Genomic DNA, 15,114 nt, shown 5'->3' on the forward strand with positions numbered 1-15,114 from the left:
GGGTGGGGTTTCTACATAGAATCCTTCTAGTGTGGCTTATGAAGGATGTTGTGAGCCTCAAAAGGACAGAGTCCAAGGTACCAGTAGGGTACAGCACGTGACCTGGGTCATCAAGGACTGAATAGAAACTCGGCCAAAATATCCACTTAGGAAAATCACCAAACTCACTGACATCAAACCAATGCTGACTCACAGTGACACCTGTGGGATTCCAAGATTATAACTGTTTGTGGGGCTAGAAAGCCCAGTCTTTCTCCCATGCAGCTGCTGGTTGTTTTCAAGTTGGCCATGGGGATTGCAGCCCAACTCCTAACCACTCCACTACCAGAGCCCCTTTTAATTGGGAACATACTACTGGGCATATTCTCTCTATACAAAAGGATTGTTAAGTGTTTTTGGAGGTTTGGGCCATTTTCTTGATAGAAATTTATTTCCTTTTGTATCTATATAATCATCACTGGTTTTGCTATTCTAGAGAACACAGCCGAACACACTCTTTTTTCAGTCAAGATTCATCTGATTTCAGCAATGACATCCCTAAATCTTTCTCCTCTTTTGAATTTGGTCTGAAAATCTGACCACTTCTTTTAGATGTACTGCTGCAATAGTTCTTGAAGTATCATCAGCAACATTTTATTAGCATGTGTTATTAATTACACTGTTAGGTTATTTCTGAATTCTGTTGGGTCACCTTTCTATGAAATGGGCACAGCTATTGATCTCCTTCAGTCAGTTGATTAGGTAGCTGCCATTCAAATTTCTTACCATAGACTAAAGAGTGTTTCCTGAGCTGCATCAGTTTAACAGACAGTTGATAGATGTTGAGTCTGTTCTAATACATAGAAACCTATGTAAAACAGAAAGAAACTGCTCGATCATGCGCCATCCTCACAGTTGTTATAATATTTGAGCCTATTGTTTTAGCCACTGTGGTAGTTGTATAATTGTCAATTTAAGGATTAAGCGTGTAGGAGTCAAGTCTAGGTTGTCAATCAGGTCATAGCCAATAAGACTTCTGTGTGGGCAGAGCTTTTACCTATGGATTCTGGGAATTCTGGTATTTTCTCCTTGGAGGTGGGAGACTCCCTGCTCACACCCTGGGAGACATGTAGCTGACAAGACACATGGACCTACCCTGATGCAGCCCTGAGTGCTGGAGAAGCCATGCAGAGACACCTGCCAGTGCTGAGATGTTTCCAATGCCACTGGATTGGCATTGGACTTTCTACCCACTGGCCTGTAATCTTCTACATTCGGTGTCATTGCCTGTGTTTCGTGAGTCTGAAGAGGACTTTATAGATTGGTATCTAACATATGGGCTAATATCGGACTTATGGACTTGGTCTGGACTGGGCTGGGATGTTTTCTCAATGTTCAATTGCTCTTGTTTATAAACCTCTCCCTTATATACATGAGAGTGTCTCCATGAATTTGTTTCTATAGTCTACTTAGATTAACACAGCCACTGTATCAGTTCATCTCATTGGTGGTCTTCCTCTTTTCCACTGTCCTCTTTTACGAAGCATGGTGTGCTTTCCAGGGACTGGTCTTTCCACATATCATGTCCAAAGTATATGTTCTAGCTCCTGAGGAGCATTTGCTGTACTTCATCTTCCAAGACAGACTTGTTTGATCTTCTGGCAGGCCAAAGTACTTTCAGTATTCTTCTCCAACACTGTATTTCAAATGAATTAATTCTCTTGTCTTCCTTATTCATTGTCCAGCTTTCACCTGCATATGAAGCAGTTGAAAATAGTCATATCTTGGTTTGGGGCACCTTAGTCTTCAAAATGCATCATTGTGTTCAACACTTTAAAGAGATCTTGTACAGCAACTTTGCCCAATACGATATGTCATTTGATTTTTTGACACCACTTCTATAAGCTTTGATTATGGATCTAAGCCAAATGAAACCCCAAACATCAGTGCTTGCTCCATTGTACCGTGATGCTGTCTGTTGGGTTAGTTGTGAGGAGTTTGCTTTTCTCTCCCTGACATTGAAATAGAGGCTGAATCCATGCTTCATCAGCAACTACTTCAAGTCCTCCAGGATTTCAGCCAGCAAGGTTGTGTCTTCTGCATATTGCAGGCGGGTAAAGCCATCCTCCAATACTCATGATGAATTCTTCTTCATATAATCTAGCTTCTTAAATTATTTCAAATTATTTGATCAACATCCAGACAATAAAAATGTTAAAGGATAAAACCTGATGCAGGCCTTTCTTGATTTTAAACAGTCAATACAGTTCTATATTTGATCTATAGACTGTCATTTTCTTCCACATAGCACAAATCAGACAAATAGTAATCCCTAGAACAAGAGGCCAAATGAAACATAAAATGAAGACTTGGTTCAAAATTTATTGCTTGCCTCTATTTAAATCTGTATCATTTCGATTATAAAAAATCCCATCTGTTGGCCAAATCCTCCCAAATGCTTTTATAATTTAAAAACAAAAACAAAACAAACCCCTCTTCAGTCCTTCCAGCACTGAGCTTGAAGTTCCCTTGTTCAAAATTAGGCTCTAACACCCCCAGCTATGAATGCTGTGGAAGAATTGACATACATGGTTTCAGCTACCCCTCATGCTTATTTAAAACAAAAACCCAAATTCACTGCCCTTGAACTGATGACAGCTCAGTGACCCTGCAGCACAGACTAGAACTGCCCTTTGGTTTTTATGAGACTTTCATTCTTCATGGGAGTAGGAAGCCTGGTCTTTCTCCAGCAGAGCGGCGGGGCTCCTCCCCTGCTTTTCATTGGCTCCCTACAATGACATCGTTGGTTGGTTGTTGTTTTTTATCTAATCAACTAAAAATTGCCCTCATTTCTTAATCTATTTATTACTGAAACTAACATAGTGATATTGAGCTCCTTATTTTCCTTTACCAGTTATTTCCTAATTTGTGCATGTCTGTTTCAATAATCTTACAAACATTATAGAATTTACTGTTTACTTTTTGTCGCATAGAATTCATTACTTTCAGAACTTTTTTTTTAACCAAATAGCTCTTAGAATACAACTTTAGTCCCTTTACGAAATAGGAGAATATCTTATCTTTTCTTATCATTTCTTTGTTTTTACTGAAATCGTGCTCTTAAGAAATGAGAAATAAACATATGATTTATATTAGTTCTATTTTAAAAAAATTTCACATTTTCTAATACATTTTATTGTACTCCTGGAATTTCTATGTGCTATAATTATATTTTGAGTTTTACTAAAGGAATATTTGTGGAGTTTATAACTTTGCATAAAAATGTCCATAATAAGTTGTAAACTAAATTATACTTCTTGCTGATATATGGGTAAATAAAATTATCAATGGGAGATTCATGCAGGAATTAGAACAGAAATATGAAAGGATCTTCTTAAGAAAGTATTAATGATTATTTTTATACTTTGAACACAAAATGACCTTACATACAATGTGAATCTTTTAAAATAATGTTTGGGAGACAATATCAGTATCAGTGATAATTGGCTTTATAACTAAGCTTGTACTATATGCAATTTTAAGGTTCCAGGCCACGAGCCAGAATATAATTGACTGGTTATAAGTTAGACTTAAGTATTAAAATGTTCTTTTCATTCTGTGTCTGAGGGATGAGATGGAAAAATTCTTCTATCTCTTTGTTTAAATGATTAAGGAAGTCATGAAAAAGTTTATATGGTAGTTTTTGCCATCCTAGTCCATGGCTTTCCCCCTCCAATAGATTATCATATAAAAATATTATCCTTGGATCCTAAAAAAATTCAGAGTAAGCGTTTTCCTGATGTACCTATTATTTTAACAATTAATTTTTAAAATAACTTGTTTTCTATATTTAGAAATTAACTAAATTTACATTTTAACATTTTTATTTTATCTGTACTAGAATTTTTTGTAGATATATTATTGAAATATTCATTATAACTACAAAATAAATGATAATTTGTATTAAGAATGGATTCATTTAGGAAGCATAATAGTAAGAAGCTTAAATTTTTTAGATCTAAAAACTAGAGAAAAATTTTTTTAATATCTAGGAAAAATTATATTTATCATGCTGGTTTTATTTACTTTTATCTCATTTCATCTAATTTATAACTTTTATCTCACTTCATCTAATTTATTAAGTATATAGAGCAGTATGTCTCAGTTTGAGGAATAGAAGGGTAAAACTTTATTTTCGATCAAATGTGCTTATGACACACTTATTTGGTTTCTGTTTAATAAATATTAACTACAAATTTTAAAACTCTGTAAGACACAAAGGAATGAATGAATCCCAGGACAGCAGTTCAGATGGCAGGCCCTTGGCAACATTGCTAGGCAATAAGACTGTTCAAAATGATGAGCTAGATGCATGCTTGGTTCAGATCAAGCAAAAACCAGCATGCTTTTCTACTCACTGCCTTTCAGTCCATTTTGAGTCATCACGACCCTATAGGACAGGGTAGAACTGTCCCTCTGGATTTGTAAGACTGTAACACTTTAAAAAAAATCATTTTGTTGGGGGCTCATACAATTCTTATTACAATCCATACATACAGACATTGTGTCATTCACATTTGTACATTTGTTGCCGTCATCATTCTCAAAACATTTGCCTTCTACCTGAGCCCTTAATATAGGCTGCTCATTTTCCCCCTTCCCTCCCCCCTCCCCCAAGGACTGTAACTCTTTATGGGAGTAATAAACCTCATTTTTCTTCTGAGCAGCAGCTGGTTGTTTTGAACAGATAATCTTGTTACACTCAATGCATATTCCACTTTACCACCACAGCTATGTAAGCCTCTGTACAGCATCTACTGATATTGGAAGCAGACCACGTCCTCAAGGAAACATCCTCTCGATTGATTGAACAGGGTCATACTTCAGTTACAGTGTTGCCCTCCAGGCTAATCTTATCCCTTTATGGATGATCACAATTGATTGGCTTTGATGACATCATTTAATGTCGGTCATGGGAAATATCTAGGTGTCAAGTGTCAAACCACTGAGAATCCTGGCCCAGTCAGGTGACCCTAAGCCTCTCACAGGAAGAAAGCCCATCAAGAAAGAAGATTGAGTAAAGCGTCTCCAGGATCTAGCATGCTGTCCTGAGTCCAGGAGAAAAAGAGGCCCCTGAGTGGTGGGCCTCGTACACAACTGCACTGACTTATAACTTGAGACCCTTTGGGTATCTGTGGGGGTAGACCCTTGCCCAATAAGCTGAGAGAAAGTAGTAAAGGTATGCCAGAGACTCCAGAAAATGAAAAAACATATATTTATATCCTTTAATTTCTTTTTTTGCTGTTGTTTTTTTTTTGAACAAGAAACTTCACATTTAGTTTTTCATTGAGACCCGTAACTTATGAAGTTGACCTGGAGCATAGTTGTGAACTTTCATGTGTGGTTTGGCAATGAATATTCATTTTCTTTATTAGGTCATTGTACGTAAGTGTTCAGATTTATTCAAGTATTTAACACTTCCTTCCTACCAAGCCCAATCCAGGCTTAAAAAAGAATTATGGGTGACAAAGAAGCAGTCGAGTTGGAGGAAGAACCAATAAATGATGGCATGGCCCTGGTAGCAAGGTCCAGCTGCAAACCACAAGGTCGGGAATTTGAAACCACTAGCCCCGCTGCAGGAAAAAGATGAGGCTTTCTACTCCCATAAAAAATCACCATCTTGTAAACCCACAGGGGCAGTCCTACAGGGTCACTGTGAGTCAGAATTAACTTAATAGCAGTATTTGTTTGCTTTTTTCAAGTAAAGGGAAGCTGAAACTGGCATATGGTTGACTTTACATGTTGGGATAATCTTTGAGGAGCATTGCTAATTATGCGTCAGATTCACAACAGTCTGTCACAGAGAGCTTCTGACATTCCTAGATCAAGGTTCTCTCCCAGATGTGTAAGAACCTGGCATCAAAGGATTCGTTACATGAGCGTGGAGGGGGGACTAGGGAAAGACATAATACTGTCAGGGAAAAGTCTGCAGTGAGAGGAGGAACTTAGCAATAGTTTCAACATCAGGATGATTGTGAGGATTGCACGGAAGCAGGCACTGCTCTGTCCTGTTATACATAGGGTTTCACTAGGATTCGACTCGAATGCACCAAACGACAAAAACTATTATTTTCAAATTTTCCCAAGTCATCAGTGCCAGTCTGTGCAGTTAACTATGTCACACTTTGCATCCTTTGTGCCACAAAAAGAGGTACAAAAATCAGAAAATAATAGTGGATTTGGCTCCATGATTATACTTAAAGACTGGAGTACTATAAAAATCTTCCTTATCCCATTAATTTTCTTTATTATTACTAGTTATACTGGGTACCTTGGAGGAGATAGAATCATGTTAGATTCATTATAGCATTTCCCAACATGCCTGCAAGGAGATTGGTTTTGAAATCTAATAAGAACACGATAGTTCCCAGGTATTTGATAATGTTGTGTGTCTGTTTTAGAAGAATCGCTTCCTGACCTTTTCCTGACCTGCTTGCACATTGAATATGTCTTTTCATATCTGTCATATGAGAGATTTTCTCATCAGCTTTATTTAAGCAATAGTTAAATGCTTTTGCTTATATTTTGAATAAAATTTTGTTTTCTTTTAATGTTTAATTAAAAAAAAATTAATGAAGAGGAGGGGTGCTTAAGATCTTATTGAAAATAAGCCTTAAAATATATTTACTGAATGGAAATAAATGTGCAGAAAATTCCATGCTGTTAACCACAAATGGTTTAAGGGTTATCAAATTTAATTTCTATAAATGAGTAACCACCACTTGTCTTCCAGTTTGTCATACTGTGGTGGCTTGTGTGTGCTGTTATGCTAAACTCGATGTGACATATTTCAATTGCCAGCAGGGTCACCCAGAGTTTACAGTCTGAGAACAGGCAAAAAAGGATGGGCTGTCCACTTCGGAAGAAGTAGCCATTAAAAACCTTATGCATAACTTTGAAACATTGTCAAGTACTAAAGGCCTAATGACTGGAAGCAGAGCAGTGTGGGAGAGAAAATGCCGGGGGGGTGGGAGAAGGACCCATCCATCGGTCAGAGGGCACTCGGAATGTGACTGAGGAAGACGTGCATGGAGCACAAAACCTGTGGGAATGGGGTCTTTGGGGTCTTCATTTGCTGATGGGCCTGACACAAGGTGGGGAGAAACAGTGACAAAAATTTACTAATGATAGGAACTAGCAAGGTGCAGAGTATAAATATAGGAAAATTGGAAGTCATCAAAAAGGAAATGGAACACATAGATCAATATCCTAGGTATTAGTGAGCTGAGATGGACTAGTATTGGCTATTTTGAAACAGAAAATAATATGATTGACTATGTTGGGAATATCACAATCAAGAGGAACGATATTGCATTCATTGTCAAAAAGGGCATTTCAGAATCAGTCTTGAAATAGGATTATATCTATCTGCCTTCAAGGAAATCCAGTCAATACAAACATTACTCAAATTTATGCATTAACCATAAAAGCTAGTGATAAAGAAATTTAGGAATTCTACCAACTTCAGTCGGTAATTGAGCAAACATGCAATCAAGATACATGACCAAGGACCATGGTACTGAATGAAGAAATTCAAGCTGCACTGAAAGCATTGATAAAGCCAAGCTCCCGGAATTTGTGAATCACCAATTGAAATATTTCAGCAAGTGGATAAAGCATTGGATGCACTCACTCATTTATGCCAGGAAAATCTTAAGACAGCTATTTGGCCAACTGACTGGAGGAGATATGTATTTGTACCCATTCCAAAGAAAGGTGACCAGACAGAATGAGCAAATTTTCTAGCAATATCCTTGACACCACGTGCAAATAAAACTTTTTTGGAGATCATCCAACAACGATTGCAGCAGTAAATTGATAGGGAGCTGCCAGAGATTCAGGCTGGATTCAAAAGAGGACATGGAGCAAGGACTATCATTGCTGATGTCAGATGGACTTGGATGAAAGCAGAGAATACCATAAAGATGTGTATTTGTTTTTTATTGACTAAGCCAAGGCATTCAGCTCTGTGGATCATAATAAACCCTGGATTGTCTTGAGAAGAATATAAATTCCAAGATCATGGATCAAGATGCAGTTGTGTGAACAGAAAAAAAGGAGCACTATTGAGTTTAAAATCTGGAAAGATGTGTGATAGGGTTGTATCCTCTCACTATACTTATTCAATTTTTATGCTGAGTAAATAATCAGAGAAGCTGTATTATATGAAGAAGAATGCAGCACTGGGATTGGAGGAAGGCTTATTAACAACATATTATGATGACTCAACCCTACTTGCTGAAAATGAGAAGGACTTGAAGCACTTGCTGATGAAGATGAGGGATTGTAGCCTTCAGTATGTATTGCAAATTCCATATAAAGAAGATCATTCTCTTCACCACTGGACCAATAGATAACAATGATAAATGGTTGAAGTTGACAAGGATATTTTCTTGTTTGGATCCATAATCAGTGCTCATGGAAGCAGCAGTCAAGAGATCATTAATAAAATCTGGAAGAGATATGTATTTGTACCCATTCCAAAGAAAGGTGACCAGACAGAATGAGCAAATTTTATAGCAATATCCTTGATAACACGTGCAAATAAATTGAAATATTTCAGCAAGTGGATAAAGCATTGGATGCACTCACTCATTTATGCCAGGAAAATTTTAAGACAGCTATTTGGCCAACTGACTGGAGATCATCCAACAACGATTGCAGCAGTAAATTGATAGGGAGCTGCCAGAGATCCTGGCTCCTAAATTCAGAAAGTAAACTGACAATACTTTAATGGAATATTCATTCTCATTCTTATGAGATAAAATAATTCACCAGAGGTCCTTTTAATCATTACCTGATATGCTTGATTTACTAAATCCTCTAATCCCTCTCAAAGGGTCAAACAAAATTAAAATAACCCACCAAGTACACTTTGAAATTGGTAGCCTTTGTCTTAATTAAAAATGTCTTGTGGAATGAGATTGTGTACACCTCCTTATCAATTAAACCACACAACGATCATTCTTTTAGTTAATGAATGACTTTAATATCTCAAAAATACTTCCTGTTTGAGATCTACAGGCTGCATATGAACTTCTGACTTTTGACTGTAATAAAAATGTTAAGCTTAGAAGTACCAGAAAATATCTTGTAGGGATTCCTGCCTCTGAATGGCTGTAAAGCACACAGCGATTTCAGTGGAAGTCTTTGGGATCTGTTGCTTGTTTGAGTTAGAGCTCTTGGATTCTCATCCTGACGCCTGTGGCTATGCAAGTCAGTGACACCTAGACGGTGCGTAACATCGTATGTGCATGCACATGTGTGTGGGAAGATTACACAGACTTTATCAGCCGCTTCTGTGATTCATAACCAAACTTGTTTCACAAACACTGTATAGGGTTTCTCAACCTCAGAACTATTGGCATTCAGATTAAATGTGTTTTATTTTATGGGGGAGGAGGTAGCTGTCCTGTGCTTTGTAGGAGGCTTAACACCATCCCTGGCTTTTACCGACTAGAGCCCAGTAGCAGCGCTCCCCCAACCACCAGTTTAGGCCGTCAAAACAAAACAAAAACCAAAAACCTCCAGATCTAACCCTAGCAGGAAGCTCTCCCTGATTGTGAACCACTGAACAGCTATTACATGGGGACTTTTTGGTTTTGTTTTAATTAACTTGTGAAATGTTTATCTGTCTTACTACATCTGGTGATAGATATTATTCTGGTAGCAGCTGTATTTATCTATGAAGTAAGCATAGGATAAAGGCAACCTTTCACTGTCTCATGCCTGGAGAGTCAAAGAGAAGGCAAACACAATCTTATGACCCATCTAGCTGAGCCCTCCATTACAAATTGGTGAATTTTGAGTCAACATACCTGTCTTAGTTCTACCATTCTTAGCATTGTGACCTTGCAAATAACCTTGTTCCTGACTACATTTTAGTGATCGCATCTGTGAGAGATTATTATTATTAACTAAACCTATATCATGTAGGGGGTTTGAGAATCAAAGATGATTGTGGGTATGAAAATTCCTTATAAACTACAAAGTTGGACTGTGAAAGTAATCCTAAAGTGGAGCCTACCCTCTTCTCAGTGTGCTCTGTTTGATCCATTCATTGCTGATCCATTGTTTTAAAGAATTTCTTTGGTGAATATTTTGTAATGCTAAAATATATTGCTATAGTGTTATAAAAATTATAAAGAAGCTACTAAATATATAGCAAGTATGTGCTCAAAAAAAGCTTTAGTACAAGGGCTATGATTTTTTAAAAAAAATTGGGGATCTCCACTCTGCAGAGTAGGATTGAATTTATAGCTTCAAGAAGTGCTTCTTTCATGTGAGTCTTCACAACCGTATATAGACTTTCTTTCTGATTTTTGAAAATAATAATTGGAATTCCTGAAAAATCAAGGGACCGTTTGCTTTTTAAAATAGTCAGGCAATACTTAAATGTGTACAAAGGACCTGAGAAAACCCACTTACCCTTGTAACAAGTTTCACAAAGGAAGCAGGGGCACGAGCTGTCAATCATGCACATTCATTACTTGGACTGTTGACAGCTGTGCATTAAGGCCACCGTAACGTATATTCAATGAGCCTTGGTGGCACAAACTATTAAGTTCTTGACTGGTAATGGAAAGGCTGGAGCTTTAAACTCAGCCCTCCGTATGAGAAAGGTCTACCAATCTGCTAAAGATTATAGCCCAGGATGCTGGGTGACAACACAACACATAGCAGCAATAAAAGCCTCACACATAGTCTTTGAGGCCCCAATGAAAAAGGACCTTGTAATTATCTTTGGGGGCTCCCTAGATAATCAAAGTAACTGTGTAGTCCAATGACTAACCACTGGAAATCATAACCATAAGGTCAGTGATTCAAACCCAACAGCTAGGGGGAAGTTGAGACCATGGTTCTGTAAAAATTTAGTGTCGGAAACCCTTTGTTCTTCTCTTCTCTATATAGTTGTGATGAGACAGAGGGAAATGGACAACAGTGTGTACTTTATTAGGTTGGATTATCAAGAACATCCATGTAAAAGGGAGGATGTGGTGTATCCATTGTGACAATGTGAGTCTCATAGAGACATCTCTCAGACTTTGCTGGACGGAGTATTTTTACCTAGTCCCATATCTCACTCACTGCAACTGAGTCGTATGTTCTAGAGTAGACCTGTGCACCAGAGAGTCCCAGGGGATCATTTTTCCGAAGCACATGACCATGACTTTCTTTCAAGACTCTTCAGGATCAACTTAACATCCAATTTTTAGGTTAGCAACTGAGTGTACTAACTTTCTGTACCCCTTAGGATGTAGTAGCTGCTAACAGGTTGTCAAACAAAGGGTTCCCAGCCAAGCTGAATCTCAATATCACCTACAGGAACCTTTTAAAACATGGTTTTCTAAACACAATCCCAAATCTACTGATTCGGAATCTCTAGTGATAAACTCAATAGAAATGTGTGATTCTGCCTTATAAAGATGAGGAGAACTGACTGAAGCCCTTGGTAGTTAATAAGTTAGCTATTAACTTGTGTTGATACAAGTTTGGCATAACATTATTCATTCATTCACTCGCTCACTGACACTGAGTCAATTCTGCCTCATTGTGTCTCTAAAGGACATGGCACTGCCCCTGTGGGTTTCCAAACAGGAGTAGAAAGCCTTATCATTGTCCTGTGGGTGGGGGGAGAATGGATTTGAACTGTTGACCAGGTGGTCAGCAGCCCAACATAACCACTACACCAGAAGGGCTCCTTAGCAAAGAGTATACTATAATAATAGGAAGACTGCCAGACAGAAGTATGAAATATTGTTGAACAAATCTTGAATTTTTTTCTCAGAAGGAATCCTGAACTTGTATTTATCTTTATATGTAACTTCAACTAGTGGACATAAATAAATACATAGGTAAAGTCATATTATTTTTGCATATCCTATAGAGTTTTTTTTAATGGTAATGCAGTGAATCACTTTGTGTGGCCTTTCTGGTCATAGACTCTTAAATTTCATAAAATGATTGTCTGGGACTATAGAGCATACAAAATTCTTCCAGCGATTGGACAGTGATATGCAAATAAGGCATGTGTGGTCTAACCAAAGGGAATAGAAAGTTTTTGCTATCCCACTAGGATTAAAAGAGTCACTCCCAAAGAAGTTGAGGGGAACCTCACCACTTTCAAGAAGCACCGGGAGCAGAGAATATATTTTGAACGTGGAGCCGCTGAGCCGAGACACTCCCAGAGCAGGATACAGAGAGGGCAAGTACAAAGTATGAATCTCAGATAAAATGAAGTCATTAAAATGAAGTGGAATATTGATATCTAAGGCATTAAAGCAAACTAGACACATGCACAAAAATATATTTGCTTTCAATTTAGACTCATGGCAACCTTGTATAGGATTTCTGAGACTCTAAATCTCTATGGGAATAGGCAGCCTCAGTTTTCTTCCATTGAGTAATTCATCCATTTGAACCATCGATCTTATAGGGGCCTAATACCTAATCCACATCACCTACTGGGCTGCTTCCTAAGCATTAATGAACTGAACTGGACTAGTGCTAGCCATTTGAGTCAGACCATCACAGAGTTTACTGTGCCAGGAATGATAAATTCAAGAGGAATGGTGTCCCATTCCCCATCAAAAAGAACATTTCGAGATTTGTTGTGTCTCTTAAGGTTCAATGCTATCTGTCATGGGAAGATCTATATCTGTCTGTCTGTCTGTCTATATCTATCTATCTATCTATCTATCTATCTATCTATCTATCTATCTATCTATCTATCTATCATCTAATCATCTATCTCTCTAGACAACTATAAAGAAAACTGCTATTATAATTGTAGCCTTCAGTATGTATTACAACTCAATGTAACGAAGACCAAAATCTTCACAACTGGACCAATAGGTAACATTATGAGAAAAGGTTGAAGTTATCGAGGATTTTGACTTGCTTGGATCCACAGTCAATGCACATGAAGCAGCAGTCATGCGATCAAAACATATATTGCATTAGGTTAATTTGCTGTACAAGACCTTTTTACGGTATTGAAGAGCAGTACTCTAAAGTGCGCTTGACTAAGGTGTGCCTGGCCCAACCCATGGCACTCTCCATTGGATCACATGCACGTGAAAGTCAGACATTGAATAAAGAAGACCGTAGAAGAATCCATGCATTCGAATTGTGGTGCTGGAAAGAAATACGGAAAATACTACGGACTACTTAAAGACAAATTGATCTGTATTGACAGAAATCAGGCCAGAATGCTCCTAAGTTCTACCAAGTTCTTTTGTCTGAAATTGATCAAACATTCAATCAAAATGCATTAATAACTTATTGGCAATTGGGGTTTAAAAGTTAGAAAGAAAAAGAAATGGTGAGGAGCAGGAAAATAAGACTTTGATGATAGAAAGAAAGCTTGGGATTATATGATAAAATTTTACAAGACCAATGATTTATTCATTACAAAAATTTTCAACTAAAACAAAAAGAAAAAAATATGACATAAAATAACTGAACAAAAAAGATCAAAAGGCAGCTCCAGAAAATCAAGTAAAATATTATACTGAGCAAATAATTCAAGAACCTGGACTATAGGTAGAATTTGGCATCAGGATTGGAGGAAGGCTCATTCAAAATTTGTGATATGCAGACAACAAAGTTTTTCTTTCTCAAGAGGAAGAGGACTTGAAGCACTTGCTGAGGAAGATCAAAGACTGCAGCCTTTAGTGTGGTTTACTACTGCATGTAAAGAAAACCCAAATCCTCACAAATGAACGAATACACTACATTAAGATAAACAGAGAAAAGATCGATGTCAAAAGTTTCATTTGATTTTGCATATAATCAATAGTCATGGAAGAGGCAGTAAGGATACATTGCATTGAGCAAATCTGAAGTGTTAACTAGAAACACACACACACACACACACACACACACACACACTTCACCTTGAGTAAAGTGAACCTGACACCAGCCATCATAGTTTCAATTGTCTCATACATATAAAAGCTAGAGAATGAATAAGAAGGAGCAGAAAGTAGACGATGCCGTTGAATGATGGTGCTTGGGAGGAATGTTGAACGCCATATGGAGCACTAGAAGAACAAATAACTTTCTCAGAGGAAGGACAGCCGATATGCTCGTTAGACTTGCAGATGTCGATACTTCATCTCCCTTATTTTGCAAATGTTATAGCGAGCCAGGTGCCTGGAAAAAGTTGTCGTGCTTATTACATAATGGATTAGTAAAAAAGAGGAAGGCCCTCGTTGAGATGGATTTACACAGTGACTCAAGAATGAACTCCTGCACAGTAACAATTGTGAGAACAGCACAGTATTGAGTAATATTTTTTTCTATTCTACGTAGGCTCAGAGTGGGTTGAAATCAACATGCCCTTAATAAGATAGCCACTGCCACGATTGCTTCTCATTTCAATTTCTGGGTTGTGATTTTATTTTTTTTAAATATTAGGTATGTATGGTAGCTTTGACTCACGAGCATAAAGCATGTTTTACTCTAAAACCACCTGATGGTTAAAATGTGTTTAAAGTCTAAACTCTACTTTTGATTTTTATACTTACCGACTTTTAGAATCCTAAATATACTTGCAGAGAAGCCTGGAAGTTCTAAGTTAAATAGTTGGTGAAGAACAGTCTATGATATATTTTTTAGAGTGGATCCTGATTAAATTGGTTCTGAAGGCATTCCTATCACTGCTTAACTTATATATTTGTAGGGGTACCTCAGGCTTGTGTTTGCTTCTGCTCTTTTTTATATTTAAATACTTCCACAAGACAGAAAGAGTACCATTTGCCTTTCTTGAGGCAGAGGTCATAATAAATTATGGGGTTTCATCTTAGCAATTTACCTTCCCACTGCTTATGTCTTCCTACTAGTATGTATTTATCATTCAAGCATTCTATTCCAGTAAGGGATAATGAACGTGAGCAATCTGATTGCTGATGAAAGTGAACATGACGAAATAGTAGATGATTAAGTCTCCTTTTTTTCTAGTTGTAAAAAAAGTCTTCTATTTCAAAAATGAAGCAAGGATTGATGTATACATATCCTAAAACAGACTTTGCTTTGGGTACAGTATATTTATATTCGTGAATGTGTAGTTGT

This window comes from Echinops telfairi, unplaced genomic scaffold, assembly GCF_000313985.2.
Source record: "Echinops telfairi isolate 266 unplaced genomic scaffold, ASM31398v2 ScPeMD7_23;HRSCAF=83, whole genome shotgun sequence".
NCBI lineage: Eukaryota > Metazoa > Chordata > Mammalia > Afrosoricida > Tenrecidae > Echinops > Echinops telfairi.